Below are 18,548 nucleotides of genomic sequence, written 5' to 3' on the forward strand. Positions count from 1 at the left end.
CGTGCATTATGTACCATAGCTGGTCGCGATGGACTGTATCGTATGTTGCTTTGAAATCAATAAAGATGTGATCCGAGGACACGATGTATCCTCAACACTTCTGCAAAATCTGTCGGATGGAAAAAATCTGGTGGGTAGTTGCGCGAGCCCCCATGAAGTCCACCTGATAAATTACAATGTAAAATTACAATGAATAATGCAGTTATTACAATTGCCTATTTTTTTGCTACAATGCCGTGATGGGTAAAATTACTGATATTTACTGATAGTTATCAGCAACGTACTGAAACTACTGATAGTTATCAGTAACGATTTTCAACTATAGTTCCCATCCCTACAGGCTTTTGACGTGCTCTGTAAAAAATTTCAATTCTCGACGTTTTACTGGCAAAGCACAGAAGACGAACCGATTTACTCTCTCTCTGTCTCTCTCTCTCTCCCTCTCTCTCTCCTCTCTCAGTCGGATGTTACCTTCTCCGACGGGACGAGGTTTTTGTTGCTTTTGCTGTTGTTTGTTGCTTTGCTCTGCCGCCGAGTGAGCATCAGTTTGGTTTCATCTAGAGTACTGAATTGAATCAATTCAGTACTCTAGTTTCGTCTTCCTTTTTCTGCCGGAGCGCTACCGAACGCATGCTCTCAAAGTCACGGAGCTGATCCTTCCAGTCCATATAATTGCCTGTCGCATATTCTCTTTGGGACACGGGGCAAATAGTCTCGAGTCTCCAGTGTGTGAAGAAAAGATTAGCTCTGCTTCTAGTTGTGTTCGGAGGGAGAGGAAACGGTTGAACAGACAATGAAAGCACTTGTTCGTTGTGAGAAGCAGATTGCTCTGCCTCTGCATGAATATTATAGTGAGTCCTAGGAAATGATAGTTGAGGCGGTTTGAAGATATTTTGATATTAGCAGTAATGGTCAGCGGTTAATGCGACCAGTAGCTTTCATGGGTAGATCTGATTTGGCCAGCACTTTGTCAACATCCATCAGGCAACACTAGCCTAAATTCACTATGAAAGAGATAACCGAGACGTTTGGCCGTTTGACCGACCATCAACTCTCTATTTGCTCTGTTTGTTCTAGGAGCTGGACACTAGGAATGGTAGTGTCCAAATTATGTACAGCTGTAGACGCGGTCCAAAATGATTGCCCTGTATCTTGTGATTGCAACAATGCGAATTGTACCCCACCCACTGCCAATAAAATTACACTTTCCAAAACTTCCGGGCGCTACATCTATCCCAAAAATCCTAAAATATATGCACAACCCGTTGACTCCATGAATAAACAGAAAAACTTTCTCCCATATTGTGTAACATTAAATATTTACCCATTTCATTCTCAATCCATTCTAATTTCATTTCGGATTGGAATCCAGTGCACTCATTTGTATATTTTACCAGTTAATTACACCGTGCCTATCCAACTGGTCAATGCAAAAGTCATCGCTTTCCCAGAAAAATGTTACGCAAACACTATAATCCCGAGTGTATTTCAGTCTATTAGAGAATATAACTAATGAACCGCAAAAACAGACAGTTTCCCGGAAAACAAATTCAATTGCCTGATCGGAGTTTCAGATATCCAAATAAATATGTGTATATCGAATAATTCCTATAAACTGGGACGGTACTCATTTGCACGTAAATGAGCTCGGACCTGCCGCACATCAGCTGCACAGTTTCACAAAAAGTACTGCTGCACCAGAATCGATCAATCAGTTTTTGCCAGCATAACAAATATACAAATGACAAGAGGTAGAATGGTCAGTTTGGATTTTCCCCGTATCTTGATGAGAGAGTTGTTGCGTCGAAATTACATCATAGTTTTCGAAAATATTGCACAGCAGATCCGAAATGCGACGCGTGTTTGTGGCTTGGTTTTGTTGTTATAATTAAAATTAAAATAATTATCATCCTGTTGTCCAACTTGTTTGGAGCGTTATTAATTTTGTCGTTACTGTCATTATTGTCGGACCATCAATTCAATACATCTGATCACCCACCAGGATCTTAGAGACAGGAAGCTTTTTCAGATTTCTAAATTTATTTATTTATTTCCCGTATAAATGAAAACAATTGTGAAAATGGTCATAACCATACGGCTATTATAATCTTTAAAATCACCGTAAGATCTAAGGTTATAGTAAATACCTAAAGCAGGATTTTTCATCGACCATTTATATGGTTCAACCATTATCATTATGTTCGTTATATCGTTCAAATTATGTATGTAAAATCACTCGTTTTCGTATGGTGAACATTTTTACTTGAAAAATAACCATAGCTAATACCGTGGACACCCGTTCGTTTGACCGTTTTTAATCTGAACACTTTAATTTGAACCCCGCTGGTTTGCACGACGTGCAAATTAAAAATGGTTCAAATGTCATTCTCTACATGACATCATTTGCTTATGCAGACAATGCATCTAAACACGGTTTGTTTGTACTGACTACTGATCTAGCGTATTTAATCTGTTTCACATTCCGTTTTCCCAACGATTATGACACAAATCCGATTGTAGAATGAATATTTAGGAAGATAGAGGATAATATGTAGGGTTAAAGTATGGTTCCAATTAATGCGGGTTACTATTTGATGGGGCTTTCAACCGGTGGCTGGTTCGCCCCAAAAGATTTCTAAATGAATTTAATGTTTAATTCTTTGTATTACTAACCTAGTTAGATGTTCTTGTTGTTGTTGATTTTGTTTATAAGTAACGTACACTTCTTGTATTTAGCATAATTTATTCGCGTGCTAAAAAGTCGCTGTTGTTTGGCACCTAATAATATGTTTCTCCTGTCAGCTAATTTTTCCATTTAACGAAGTTGTTCCACTAATCCTGTCTGTAACACTATAGCTGTAACAGGGTAAGGTGCTAGAATAAATGCAATTGAGGATAGACTGGCTAATGATTATTAATCGCTGGCTCATTCATCCAGAAAGAAACTATCCTTGAAGAACACGCCTGCTACAGTCAGCATACCTTTTCCGCACCTTCTGTAATGGAAGTTAGATGCAGAAAACGGATCCGCGCGAAAGTCCTTTTGTTCATTCACAACTCATTAGCGGTCCCTTACCCTGACGCTGACGATGCTGTAAAGACTTTAGAGAATTGCATTTGCGCCAACAGAGTTACTAGTAGTCAGCGCCCGGTTCGGTGCATGTAACGGTGGTGGTGGTGGTGGCGGTGGTGGATAAGACCATTCAACCATGAGCATCCTCGCTAGTGCTTGCATTTCACACTATGTAGATTTAATTCATTATTCATCCGAAAAAGCACTTCGCCGTGGATGTCGGTCGTCTCCTGCATCCGTTGTTGGTTATGTGGATTGTCATCTTTCTGGATACTGTGCAGTAGTCACTCGCGGCAACAGAGATTTGCGATGAACTGGTGCTCTGAGCACTTGCACTTGTCACCTCATTATGAAATATCCCACGAAGGGTGTTAACTTTCATTGCCGTTAGACTTGGCCAATATACCAGGTTTGGCTGATAGAGAGTGTGTAATATTTTTCCATTTATTCTGAAAAGAATATTTCAAAGCATGTGTAGTCCTCGGCAAAATAGTAAGGGAGACTGGTTGAGTGGCAGGTTGAGACTAATAGCGAATTCATAAATTAACATGGGTTCGTGCTAACTCGAACCCGAAATTTATGAACGATACGGGCAGTTTGACAGATCGACCCGTAAACCGTAATGCTAGACAGTTTTAACCTGCGCTTCAAACTGAATGCTGTCAGTTTAACCGAGATGCAATCTCGGTTAATTTATGAACGCTTTGACAGCACTTCGATTAAAGCTGAGTGCTAATCGACCTTACTTACTTACTTAGGTGGCTTGCCGTCCTAAGACAAAGCCTGTTGAACAAAATTTCTCCATGTAACTCGGTTGAGGGCTACCGCTCTCCAATTCCTCGGACACCGAGTACTCTCCGCCAGATCTCGCTCCACCTGGTCTAACCATCTTGCTCGCTGCGCTCCTGGTCGTCTTGTTCCTACCGGATTTGAGGCGAACACCATCTTTGCAGGGTAGTTGTCCGGCATTCTTGCAACATGCCCTGCCCATCGCATCCGTCCAGCTTTAGCCACCTTCTGGATACTGGGTTCGCCATAGAGCTGTGCGAGTTCATGGTTCATCCTCCGCCTCCATACTCCGTTCTCCTGTACGCCGCCGAAGATCGTTCTTAGCACTCGTCGTTCGAAAACTCCGAGCACTCGCAGGTCCTCCTCGAGCATTGTCCATGTTTCATGCCCGTAGAGAACAACCGGTCTAATAAGCGTCTTGTACAGGGTGCACTTTGTACGGGGACTTAGTCTGCTCGACCGCAATTGCTTGTGGAGCCCATAGTAAGCACGACTTCCGCTGATAATACGCCTCCGAATCTCACGGCTGGTATCATTGTCCGCCGTTACCAGTGAGCCAAGGTGGACAAATTCATCGACTACCTCAAACTCATCGCCGTCGATCAATATACTACTGCCCAAGCGGTGTCGTTCGGCCTCGGTTCCGCTGGCCAGCATGTACTTTGTTTTAGACGTATTTACCTTTAACCCAATCTTTTCTGCTTCGCGCTTTAGTCTGGTGTACTGTTCAGCCACTGCCACAGATGTTCTGCCGATAATATCCATGTCATCGGCAAAGCAGACGAATTGACTAGATTTGTTGAATATCGTGCCCCGCGTGTTGATATCCGCTCGGTTCATAACACCTTGTAGCGCTATGTTGAACAGCAGGCATGAAAGACCATCACCTTGACGAAGCCCTCTGTGTGATTCGAATGAACTTGACAATCCACGCGAAATCCGAACACAGCACTGCGTACCATCCATCGTAGATTTAATCAATTTGATGAGCTTCCTGGGGAAGCTGTTCTCGTCCATGATTTTCCATAGCTCTTTCCGGTCGATGGTATCATATGCGGCTTTGAAGTCAACGAATAAATGATGCTAATCGCTAATCGACCTGAGCCAGGTTAATTTATGAATTCGCTATAATTTTGTTTTTAGTCCATGTTCCAAATTCCAGACATACCATCATGGTAATTATTTTATATTAGCATCAGATCAGTATAATCAATATATATAGAATGCCAGTTTCGCTGCAGCGTGCGTGGTAAACATCACACATGTTCAGATAATGTATTTACATTCTATATGCATATGTGTGTGTGCCTGAAATTCATCAAAAGGGGAATCTCATTGTCAAACTTTGACAACCAGTTTAAAATTTCAAATATGGCTACCAAGTAATGTGATTGGAAACTTCGTTTGCTTAAAATTTCTGAAAAAATCGGTGCAAAAGGGCGCAGTTGTGGGATTCAATTCATCCAGACGAAAAGAAAAGGAACGTTTAAAAACATATCACTGGCATAAAAAATCAGAGGGGTTGTGTATAAGACACGACCGCATATATAGGTAACGTAGGACTACGTAAGTCTCTTTGTAGTGATAGTGGCATGTATTCAAGCTTGTAATCATTCGATTCTTCTTGTATACATGCTATATGCAACATATATACATGCTACATGCGTTGTATGTAACATTTATCAAAGTAGTAACATTGCATACGTTCAATTCTCAAAAGATTGTGCATTTGAAAACAATTTAACAAAATCAAGAACACAAACTATTACTTTTCTGCTACTTTACTGAAATTAAAGATTGTTTTTATTATCCATGGTTTCCCACGTTGAAGGAATTTTACCAATTCAATGCTATTTTATCAACAGCACTTCTTTTCACTACACTTCTAATGAAACGGCAAGCATGCGTATTCATACAGAGCCGTATTATAACCGAACACTACAGCTGTAGCACATTTTTCCAACATAGACATCAAATTCGCCGAGGTTAAATCGTCACGCAGTAAAGAATTTGCGATCTATTGGGACAACGAACTTGTGTCCTTTTTTTGTGGCACACTTCCCTAACACAGACATCAGATTGGACTAGGTTTAATCGCGTTCGTAAGAAATCTGTTGGCACGAGGGGGCTTTGTCACTCTCTCTGGCGTACTTCCCAAGCAAGGACATCAAAATGGTCTAGGTTGAACCGCGGTGGTAAGAAATCTTGTTGATATGAGGAAACTTTGTCACTTGTTTTGGCTTACTTCCCAAGCACAGATATCAAATTGGAATAGGTTTAGATCATCGTAAAGAATCTTCCAACCAATCAGCCAATCACGAAGCGAGAATTCTGGTAAAACATAGGTTTATTATTTTCAATTTTTCAATAGTTCAACATCAAGAATCCATACTTTTCTTCATTTGGGTCAATTCTTAGAAGATTTTCCGATCGATTGGTGTAAGAATATTGAAAATCGATCGGAAAACCGCTGAGCTATTAGCGCTCAAAACCTTTCATTTTTCGTGACGCTCGCATTTTTCGATTTTTTGGAATGACACCCTATCTCAAAACTTGCCGTAAGACGTAGTCCTACGTCAAAACACCCGGTAGCTGAATTGCAAGAGCAATTACTGTTTACGGGTTGGTTTAAAGCGATCAAAGCTGCATAAAGTAAGCACTCAAATGGTGTTTAAATAAGCGATGCTTAAGCTACTTTCAAGGGTAAGTCGCTGAGAACATTCCGTTCACCTCATTCATAGAAATTTTGTTTAGCCTGTGCCTTACTGTGCCGCTGAGGTGCTGATCGTGTGAAACCTGTCAAATTCGCCTTCGCCCAGCCAGACTGTTTCGATCGTTTTGACAATAACAAACATTGGCAGGGCTGCAATTTCTAACATTTCGAAATTTAAATGTCAAAAAGGCGGGCCACAGTGTGCCATGAACTGTGAAATGATTGTACCGCAATTCTAATTAATGGGGCAAGCTGTTCCCTAAATTGAGCCTGCAACAATGTTCTAAGCCACTTACCCTTGGCTACTTTAAGTTTTTCGAACCATTTCTCTCCCAAAAGCTGATAAACAAGCTTAATTGCGGATTTTTGTGCTAAACAAGCTGCTTCTAAACAGCCATAAACATCAAACCGTTTGACGGCTGCTTAAAGGTGTTAAAGTGTAGAGTGGAAGCTTTCATTAGGCTCACAGCTTTCAAACTACTTGAAGGCTGCTTAAGGGTGTTAAAGTGGTTTTACAAACTTCTACCAAGTTTTCTTTCGGCTTACAGCACGCATACTGTCAGATCATAGAATTTCGCAATTCGGCTGACAGCAAAAGTTTGTCAGTTATCGACATTATCGATAACTTCACGCTAGGCGGGCTAGGCTTCAGGTGTAAAGAAATTCTCACTGCCTGCTTTGCAGATGCAAATGGGGCGGTTCATACGGTGAGTGCTTATGGATCAAAAGATGGCGGGTTCAATTCCCGGAAAAAAGACATGAATTTTTAATTAGCGCTAGCTTTACTTACTTATACGAATTAAAGTTATTCGAAATTAAAAATATCGCGTTCTACAAATGTTAACGGCAAAATAAAAATGACGCGTTCCATTTTTTTTTAATTTAAAAATTGATTTTTTTTTTGGTTACATAAAGGTTGACGAGGCGTTGATTAAGCGACTGGAAAAGCAGATTGCAAAACTATTTCTCGTTCTAAAAATAGAATTGACAGCAATGCGCAAATTGGCTATTTAAAAACGCAAAAAAGATTCTATTAAGCTTCATTGCAGCTTCGAAAGCAGCTATTAATTCGCCTGAAGCTTGATAAAATCACCAGATTTAGATGTTTAAGAGCTGGAAAAAAGGTTTTTATTTATAAACCTAAACCATAGATCAGCCACAGGTTGAATAAAATCAGCTATAAAAGCGTTTGATCAGCCTGAAATTGTTACTTGGGTAGCAATACAGACAGCAACAAAAATTTTAGAGGGCAACAGTTATCCAGATTGGTTCACACGAAAATTGTTAAAACAGCGCGTACACAAACACTAAAACACAATGGAGAATGAAGTTAAAAATGATGTAGAATTAAAAGGTCATCAAGAGTAACATATAGCTCTAGTCATCCCAAAGTTCCTACCTAGTGTTCATATCTGGTAATGCTCTATCCTTAAGATTGAGTTGCTAAGCTAGGAAGTGCAATGCTGCGTGCTTTCCGGCTGCTTAACAAATGGCTGATCTACTCGGCTTTGTCGGCAGGTAAAATCATACTAAAGCTGAAACTACAAGGTATTCAGCCCTAAAGGTTGTACAAAAGGGTGACGTAAGACTATATCAGATCATTAGATCAAAGACTGATGTAAACTGCATTTCTGGCATATGCATGTTTATAAGAATCTGTGAGAGCCATTGTTTAAGTGAATGTTTAAATGAGAAGAGCGAAATATTCAGATTCAATTCTTCATTTAATGCAATGGTGGCTTTGAAAATACGTGGACGGGGGTTCATAAGTACAACGCCTGCAACCTTTGAGACATAGCGATTTCTTTTAAAAATCACTTGTGTGCGTCATAAAAGTTGAGATGGTAATGAATGACCAATTTCTGTTTTATTTGTATGAGAGTCCTTGTCCTCCTACCACAGGGGTGAGGGGTCTCAAACCACTATAAAATAAATAAATTCAAAATAAATTCATGCCTCCAAAAACTCCCACATGCCAAATTTGGTTCCATTTGCTTGATTAGTTCTCGAGTTATGAAGAAATTTGAATTTCATTCGTATGGGATCTCCCCTTCTTAAAGATACCAAACTTCTGATTCACCATAGAAAAAATTCCCCCCTCCCCCCGTTAAAAGACGGATGGGTCTCATTATACCATAGAAAAGTATCCTACCTTCTAAAACCCATACATACCAAATTTGGTTTCATTTGCTTGATTAGTTCTAGAGTAACAAGGAAATATAAATTGTTCAGTTTCGTTCAGTAGTTTAGTAGTTATTAGCATTTGAAATCTTTCATTCAAACGTTACACTTCTATTTTCGTTCTCATAAAGTGCTACCCAGTCCCAGTATAGTAAACAAAGACGTAGTCCTACGTCAAAAGGGAAATTGGACTATTGGACCTGGTGCTCCTCCAGATAATTATTTTGGCATGAAAATCAAGACTTGAACTTCTTTTGAGTGTACTTTCATGACAAAATAGTCATTGGCCTGACCGCATCGTTTTTACGATGTTGCCCGTTAGAGGGTTAATTGATGTTAACCTGATGCAAACGCACTGCAGACAAAACGACAAGCGGCACGCCCGTATACAGCCAGTTCGTGTCCGTCGTTATGCAGCTTTGCCTGCATGAATTGAAAAATATGCATGCTACACATGATGATTGGTATTTATGTCTCTAATACTCACCTTGGCTGCACATATTTGAGAGGCGACACGGTTTGAAGCGATGACACAAACCAGCACGCACATAAATTGACCATATACGGCATGTCGCTTGTCGCGTGTCGCTCCTTCTGCGAGCGCTTAAAGTGAAGTTTAATAGGACCCACTAGATAAGCTCTACTTTTCGAATAACATACTAGCATACTAAACATTCAAGCTCTCCACACGTATGCTGACCAACAAACGAAAAGCTTTGTAACTTTAAAAGCACTTTCATACAATTATTGCATGAAACCTTGCACTCCAGCTATAGGCTTTTTAAATTAATCGAGAAAACTAGAGTGACAGAGTGGCGGCATGTCATCCTAAATGTATGGAATCTATGGAATGCGAGTTTTCGTTCTCTATTCTGCATACGCGTTGCCCACTTGTGCTCAATAGCCGCCATTGTCGCTCGTGGAAAGCTGGATATCGAGCTGCAATGACTGACAGCGTGAGCATGTCCTGGGCTCAAAATTTGACAGCGGGCCCAAAACAGACTGCTGGCAGTTGAATGAACAATGTAAACCTTGTATGTTGAATGTTAACAAGGGCGCCTGCAGTGATGGGCACCGCAAACCGAAAATTTAGCGTCGCTAACCGCTAATTCGCTAACCGAAAAAGTTAGCTCGCTAATCACTAAACGCGAATTGATAAACTCAGATTAGCGAAAATTTCGCTAATCGCTTATCGCTAAATCTGAATTACCCAAAAATATTTTTGTTTTGAGCATATACTATATATAGCGCAAATAACTGTCGACAATTCATAATTTTTGGACATTATATATATACATAAAAAATGAACTGATTTTAGTAATTTTTCATGCGATTACACCGCCAACTGGTGATGAACACTTCTGGCAACCGTGCTGTGTTTACGTTTACGTTTTTATCATCGTTATCTTTTTCGTATTTATTTTGGTGTAATATACAATTTTCTGTGCAGTTACTGAATTTGTGTTACTGTTTGGACTGTGTGTGATCTACTGACGCTGGAATACACATTCATTTCGACGGCTACGACAATAATTCTACGAGTGTTTTTCGGCTCCGGTTGAGGTGATTGCAATTTGTCATACACAAACGCGCGCCTTTTGTGCCTGCTACTATGTAGCCTAGCCACAGCGACATGGAGAAGAAACAATGCGGAGAATGCCAACTGCCGATAAACGATTTGGAACCGGTACGCTGTGGCTTCTGTGATGCATATTATCATATTGGGCAGCAGTGTTGCGGTTTCAACGGTCGCGCGCATAAGGATTTGTTTGCTCAAGGAAAAGCAATTTTTATATGCCCTATATGCAAAGACGAATTAAACGGAAGAAGTATTCGTGCATATTTAGCTGAGAAGATGAGTAATGTTCCAACCGCGACGATGAATGCTGCAATGAATAGCCAAATCAAACAGCTGTGCGATACAGTTGGGTCACTCAGTGACAAAGTCGACCGTTTGATGTTTTCGCAAAATCAAGATGGTCAAGCCAAGGAACCTGTGTGGCCGAAACCTGGAGTTAAACGTCGGCGTGTTGATAATGGGCAAACTGTGCGTGAAACTGCTGATCGTGGCACTAATTCGATCGACTTTAGTGATCTATCGGTTCCATCTATTTTACCTGCTCCGCCTCAACCAAGGTGGTGGTTATACCTATCCGGTTTTCACCCAACAATAACTGACGCTGATGTTAGGAAAGTCGTTTCTCGTTGCCTCGACTTTGATGATGATGGTTCTGTTGACGTCGTTCGCTTGGTACCTAAGGGGGCAGACACTTCAAAACTGACGTTTATATCATTCAAAATTGGTCTAGACCCGGATTTCAAACAACTAGCGTTGCTTCCATCTGCATGGCCGTCTGGATTAATGTTTCGGGAATTCATCGATATGCCAAAAAACAGACATGGAGGTACACCGATCACTGGTATAAACCCGCCCGACGTAATTTAGATGACGTTACGAATATGCTTTCAACTGTGGACGGTGGAAACCCTTGGGTTTCTGCTTCAAATGATGTTTTATTAATGCAATTGGATGTGGATGGTAGAAATCCTCGGGTTTCTGCCAAAGGCGAGTATTCTTCCGTTATTGTAAACAATCCGGCATTTAGTTGTTGTACGTTGCAGCACGAATCTTGTACTGATGAAGTATGGATCTACTATCAAAATGCGAGGGGATTAAGGACAAAAATCGACGAGTTATTCCTAGCTTCAATCGACTGCGGTTATGACGTCATCATTTTAACTGAATCTGGTTTGAATGACTGCATCAACTCTGTGCAACTGTTTGGTTCCGCTTTCAATGTTTTCCGCTGCGACCGTTCATCCCGCAACAGCCATAAGACTAGTTTTGGAGGAGTTCTAATTGCAGTCGCTGCTAAATACGTCAGCTCGGCCATCGAGACGCGCAACGGTGCTACAATTGAGCAGGTATGTGTTACGACCACAATTCATGGAAGGAAGTTTTCGTTATGTGCTGTTTATCTGCCGCCGGACAAAAGCCGTGAGGTTGCAGCTTTCGAACAACACGTTGCATCGATTCGGGAAATATGCGATAATGCAGCACCAAATGAAACCATACTAGTATGTGGTGATTATAATCAACCACACTTGCATTGGTCCATTAACGACGGCTGCGTCAGTTGCTGCAACACTAGCATGTTTACACCGTGTAGCAGCACGCTTATGGATGGAATGGATTTTTTGAACCTTCATCAACAAAATTCTATACAGAATCATCTCAACCGAACTCTTGACCTGGTCTTCACTAGCTCTGATTCAGTCGATATCAACGAATGTGCAGCGCCGCTGCTTCGAGTTGATCCCCATCATCCTCCTCTAGCTTTGTCAATTTCTTTTTCTGCTGATGCAGCTGCCAGGAATGTTGACACCAGTGCTGAACATAGTCTCAACTTCCGGAAAATCGACTTCGATGCTTTACTCGACTACTTGTCAGGATTAAATTGGAACGCAATACTCAACTATAGTGACGTAGATGATAAGGCTGAAAGTTTTTGTTCATGCATTTGTGAATGGTTGTCATTGAACGTACCGGTTAGCAGACGCCCCAACTCTCCAGCGTGGAGCACCGCTGAATTGAGAAGATTAAAGCGAGTGCGTAATGCCCATCAGCGTCGACTTCGGCGTTATCGTTCTGCTGAATCAAAGAACGCATTTCGGTCTTCTAGCCAGGGATGCCACATATAATTCTGTGGTTTTTGTTGGAAAAATCTGACAATCTGTACGCCGAAGAAAAATATCTGTGCAAAAATCCGTCCAATGCACAACAATGAGAGTGAAAGAGATAGAGAGTCATTTTGCTGACTGTTTCCGTCTCTTTCACTCTCATGTAAAAGCTCAAAAATCTGTTTAATCTGTGTAATTTGGCGAAAATCTGTATTCTATGCATACAGATTCTGTACAGGCGATTTCTTTCAAATATCTGTTAAACACAGAATAATCTGTGCATGTGGCAGCCCTGCTTCTAGCAACGCCTATCGAAAACTAAACTCACGGCTATACAAATCGTATGTACTGCGCGTACAATCTAATTTGAGGCATAATCCAAAATGCTTCTGGAACTTTGTCAACTCAAAGAGGAAAAATTCAGCTATACCGTCACTTACGTTTTTGGATAATGAGCAGTCGTCTTCGGAATCGGAAACCTGCGAACAGTTCGCAAAATTCTTTGCTTCTGTTTTTGCATCGGGCGTTGCTTTAGACCAAGAAATTGAACAAGCAATTGTTGATGTTCCTGCTAACATCGTTGATTTGGACACATTCGAGGTTACTCAACCCTCGATCTTGGCTGCAATTAACAAAATGAAGAATTCTTTTTCTCCTGGTCCTGATGGAATTCCTGCTGTCGTTTATCGCCGTTGCGCTACGTCACTTGCTTATCCACTCAGCCTGATATTTAACAGCTCTTTCGAACAGCGTAAATTTCCAAAAATCTGGAATCAATCGCTCATGTTCCCCGTATTCAAGAAAGGTGACAGAAGAAATGTTCGTAATTATCGTGGAATTACTAGTCTATCGGCAGCATCGAAATTATTCGAGATAATCGTCTCGCAAAGTATTCTTTCTGACGTAAAATGCTATATCTCTCCAGATCAACATGGTTTTATGACTGGCCGATCCGTTACCACGAATTTACTGAATTTCACGTTCACTTGTTTCACACAAATCGAATCCAAAGGTCAGGTTGACGTGGTTTATACTGACCTCAAAGCAGCCTTTGATAGAATTGACCATCGCATACTTTTGCATAAGCTGCGTCATCTGGGAGCCTCAGATAATTTGACCGAATGGCTTCGCTCTTACCTTAGCCATAGAACACTACGCGTGAAATTGGGAACATGTATTTCGACACCGTTTGGTAACTTGAGTGGAGTACCTCAGGGGAGCAACCTGGGGCCTTTGCTGTTTACGATATTTTTCAACGATGTTGCATCTTTGCTCGATGGTGACTGTAAACTAGTTTATGCTGACGATTTAAAACTATACTCTGTAGTGAGATGTATCGACGACTGTTACCGTTTACAAGGATTGCTAAATACTTTTGTTGATTGGTGTTAACGCAACAAACTGATTGTCAGCGTCCCTAAATGCTCCGTCATGACATTTCATCGCATTGCACAACCAATTATTTTCGACTACCGCATAGAAGACATTAAGCTCAACAGAGTCGAAGAGATTAGTGACCTTGGAGTTCTGATGGATAAGAAACTTACTTTTGCCAATCATCGAGGAGCTATCATCGCTAAAGCTAACCGACAGTTAGGCTTTATAACGAAAATAGCGAAAGATTTCAACGATCCTTACAGTCTTAAAGCCTTATATTGCTCATTGGTACGTCCCATTCTGGAGAATGCAGCGCTTATATGGCTACCTCATCAAATAACATGGGACATACGAATAGAGAGAGTACAAAAACGGTTTCTTCGCGTTGCTCTGCGTAATTTGCCATGGCGTGACCCTCTAAACCTTCCTCCTTATCGCGATCGCTGCAAACTAATCAACCTTGACACTTTGACCAGACGCCGGAAAATTCAACAGGTAACTTTTGTTGCCAAGCTTCTAAACAACGAGGTCGACTGTCCACGATTGCTATCGCTACTTGATCTCAGAATTCCATCGCGGCTCCTTAGGAATGCTACGTTACTTCAACCAAGATTTCATCGCACAGCGTTTGGATACAATGAGCCTATATCATCGATGATACGTGCTTTCGCCTCTGTTGAAGAGTTGTTCGAGTTTGGTGAAAGTTCCAGCACTTTCTCGCGTAGAATAACTAAATCTGACGTTTTTGCTGTTTGAAAATTGTGATATTTTTATTCATTAAGACAGTATATTAGATGAATACAATAAACAAATAATAATAATAATAATAATAACTCACCTATGTACCGCCAATTGGAATTGATTATGTACATAAATAATTTGACAGGATTATCAATTGATTTTTAGCAGTTGCGACGAAAACAGACAAGCAACTACACTCGATGCTTTGTTCGTATTGCCAGACGCAGCTCGGAGTGAAGAAGTTGGACATCGTGAGGCACTTCGTGTCCGCCGGATATAGCCGATCCGGCACATACAACATTCTCTCCCTTCCTAGAGAATGGTTAAGTGCAGTAGAAGCTGAAAAAGGACACCAAGAGTAAGGTGCCCTCAGGCTTCCTCGCCTTGGGGAGGTCGGAACTAAACAGTGAAAAAGTACCTCGCCAAACTGGACATTTTTAAGTGGATGCATCAATCAAGGCTAGCTGAAGGCTGAAGGTGCTGGTGAAAAATATCTTTACGGCGAAGGATGACGAGACCTATTTGATGTTAGACGGCAACGACTGTCAAAGCACTGAGTACATTTCGTTCGAAAACAGACACTGATGAAGCCTGCAAGTCGTAGGCGAAATACGTATCTGTCGCGAATAAATATAGATAGTAGAATTTCAGGTATCGTATTCTACTAAGACGCTCCAAAAACTTCAGACATTACGCCCTACCAAGAAGGTAAGCGATGATGGCGTCGAATATATCTCCCACAGAAAGTTCCCAAAGCATGTCCTTCTGTAGCTGCAGATCAGCGAGAAGCGAATGTTCAAGCTGCTGTTCTTTCTTTCGGGGCTTGTGGTGAATGAGGATATATGCAGTATGAAGTGCATGCTGGAAGTTACCGCCTGGAGAACGTGGTTTTTTGGCCGCCCCGGCCTCGGTCCAATGTGCCAAAAGATCAATGGAGGAGATGTACCGGTTAAAGATAATCATTGTATTGAATACCGTCAATTCTTCCGGCATCCCCCAGCTGCAAACAAGTTAGATGGCTTGCCGTCCTAAGACAAAGTCTGTTGAACAAAGTTTCTCCATGTAACTCGATTGAGGGCTACCGCTCTCCAATTCCTCGGACACCGAGTATTCTCCGCCAGATCTCGCTCCACCTGGTCTAACCATCTTGCTCGCTGCGCCCCTAGTCGTCTTGTTCCTACCGGATTTGAGGCGAACACCATCTTTGCAGGGTAGTTGTCCGGCATTCTTGCAACATGCCCTGCCCATCGTATCCGTCCAGCTTTAGCCACCTTCTGGATACTGGGTTCGCCATAGAGCTGTGCGAGTTCATGGTTCATCCTCCGCCTCCATACTCCGTTTTCCTGTACGCCGCCGAAGATCGTTCTTAGCACTCGCCGTTCGAGAACTCCGAGCACTCGCAAGTCCTCCTCGAGCATTGTCCATGTTTCATGCCCGTAGAGAACAACCGGTCTAATAAGCGTCTTGTACAGGGTGCACTTTGTACGGGGACTTAGTCTGCTCGACCGCAATTGCTTGTGGAGCCCATAGTAAGCACGACTTCTGCTGATAATACGCCTCCGAATCTCACGGCTGGTATCATTGTCCGCCGTTACCAGTGAGCCAAGGTAGACAAATTCATCGACTACCTCAAACCCATCGCCGTCGATTAATATACTACTGCCCAAGCGATGACGTTCGGCCTCGGTTCCGCTTGTACTTTGTTTTAGACGTATTTATCTTTAACCCAATCTTTTCTGCTTCGCGCTTTAGTCTGGTGTACTGTTCGGCCACCGCCACAGATGTTCTGCCGATAATATCCATGTCATCGGCAAAGCAGACGAATTGACTAGATTAGTTGAATATCATGCCCCGCGTGTTGATATCCGCTCGGTTCATAACACCTTGTAGCGCTATGTTGAACAGCAGGCATGAGAGACTGTCACCTTGACGATGGCCCTCTGTGTGATTCGAATGAACTTGACAATCCACCCGAAATCCGAATACAGCGCTGTGTACCATCCATCGTAGATTTAATCAGTTTGATGAGCTTCCTGGGGAAGCTGTTCTCGTCCATGATTTTCCATAGCTCTTTCCGGTCGATGGTATCATATGCGGCTTTGAAGTCAATGAATAAATGATGCATGGGAACTCTGTATTCACGGCCCTTTTGGAGGATTTGCCGCAGTGTAAATATTTGATCCGTTGTAGACCGACCTTCGATGAAGCCGGCTTGATAAGTTCCCACAAATCTATTCGCAATTGGTGATAGACGCCGGAAAATGATTTGGGACAGCATTTTATAGGCGGCATTGAGAACGGTGATCGCTCGATAGTTCTCACAGTCCAACTTGTCGCCCTTTTTATCCAGCTTTTTACGCGGGATAATGGTGGCCGCTATAAATTGTGTTCGTAATATGCGAACAATCTTTTTGACAACTCTGCATACATCAAATGTGGCACTCTTCTCTTGCAACACTACCGTGCTCTTTCTTTCGTTTACGCCAAAGAAGGAGAGCAAAAATGTGCGAAATGAAAACAAAACTATTGCTCTCCTTCTTTTACGTTAACGAAAGAAAGAGCAACACTGCTGTACAGGAGAAGAGTGTCCAGTTTTGATGGATGCAGAGTTGTCAAAAAGATTGTTCGCATATTACGAACACAATTCATAGCATCCGCCATTATAGCGCGTAAAAAGCTGGATACAGAGTGGCGACAATGTCAAAATTGGAATGATAATTATCTGTCAGTGTCATTCCAATCGAGCAGACGACCTATCCAACGCGTATGCAGGAAAAAGAAAGAAAAACCTTGGAAAACCCGCATTGCATACATTTGGGATGACTTGTCGCCACTCTGTATATAGTCACTCTAAGTAACTATAATACAAACTTGTTGATTTGTGACATTATTTCTGACCAACGCAATACAAAAATGGCGAGGTAAAGTTTGAATGATTTCACAATTTTCATGCAGCTTTAGCGATTTAGCGGTTAAAGATTTCAAGGGTTTATTTTTAGCGAAGCTAACGGTTTCGTGAACGTATTCCAAATTTAGCGAAAACGCTAACTCGCTAACCAGAATTTAGCGCCGCTAACAAGCGAAATTGTGCCCAACACTAAGCGCCAGTATCTGCCAAATGACGTCACCTTGATTTGGTCTATTTCTCGAATTTTACACGCAAGAAAATACAATAGAATCGCGAGAAAATTTATTGTTCTATACTAGCCTAGCTGCACATCTGGCATCCCTGGGCTTACAGACCGAACGCTTGTCGTCCGTCACCGTCACTGTCAGTTTTGGTTGAGCATCAGTCGTGTGAAGTTCGTGGTGTTTGTTGGGTTGGGAATCGTGAAATTGAACCAATTGAACTCGCTTTGCTTTGGTTAGTCTTTCATGTGAAATAGGTTGAAGTGATTTTCTTCTTGTTTTGGGCATTCATATTTATAGCCTTTTAAACAATCAAAATATAGGAATGCCAGAGTCTAAATAGTGTAAAAATTGGAAACCCGACGGTGTCGATAAAGTGCGCGGGCGTTGGTTAGAGTGAGACCAAGAGAAAATCAATTATTCCTTCTAGCTGCACAGTAGATCCTATCTAAGGTGTTTATTTTTGCTTTTTAAGGTAAAAGTTGCGTCTCATCTGTGAGAAAAGCTTATTTTAGGCATCTAACTCAAAATATAATCAAGCTGCTTGCAAAAATTATAATATTATAATTCCTATATCTGAAGTGTACAGTTCGGAAGTACAGAAGCACATTTTAAGTGAAAGCTACGATCAGCCAGTATAGAGTGCATTAAGAAAAAAGTGAAATGTCAAAAGTTTTTACTGCGAAAAGCGATGATTTCTATCAAAAGCAACTGGGATTAAGTGGAATACAGTCGTCGTTCGATGGAGATTCACTGCCGGATTACAGCGAGTTTGACTCGGAGTCTGTGACACTGGATTATTTTAAAGAAAGGTACCCAAATCAGATTGTCGATTCGTATTCTGTTCTGCAACAAGAAATCGAA

General features: G+C 41.5%; 1 protein-coding gene across 2 annotated transcripts in view; it reads left to right on the plus strand.

Moving 5' to 3' along the window:
* Window positions 1–17,850: 17,850 nt before the first annotated feature.
* The window catches only part of LOC128742770 (transmembrane protein 47), a 71,738-nt gene continuing 71,040 nt past the window's right edge, over window positions 17,851–18,548 (plus strand). The window contains exon 1 of one of the 2 annotated variants that reach the window (XM_053839234.1): window positions 17,851–18,159. The gene's annotated coding sequence lies outside the window, so the exon portion shown is untranslated. The remainder of the gene's footprint in view (window positions 18,160–18,548) is intronic. The other variant, XM_053839250.1, reaches the window with a different exon arrangement.

Source organism: Sabethes cyaneus, chromosome 1 (genome assembly GCF_943734655.1).
Source record: "Sabethes cyaneus chromosome 1, idSabCyanKW18_F2, whole genome shotgun sequence".
In the NCBI taxonomy this organism is placed as follows: Eukaryota; Metazoa; Arthropoda; class Insecta; order Diptera; family Culicidae; genus Sabethes; species Sabethes cyaneus.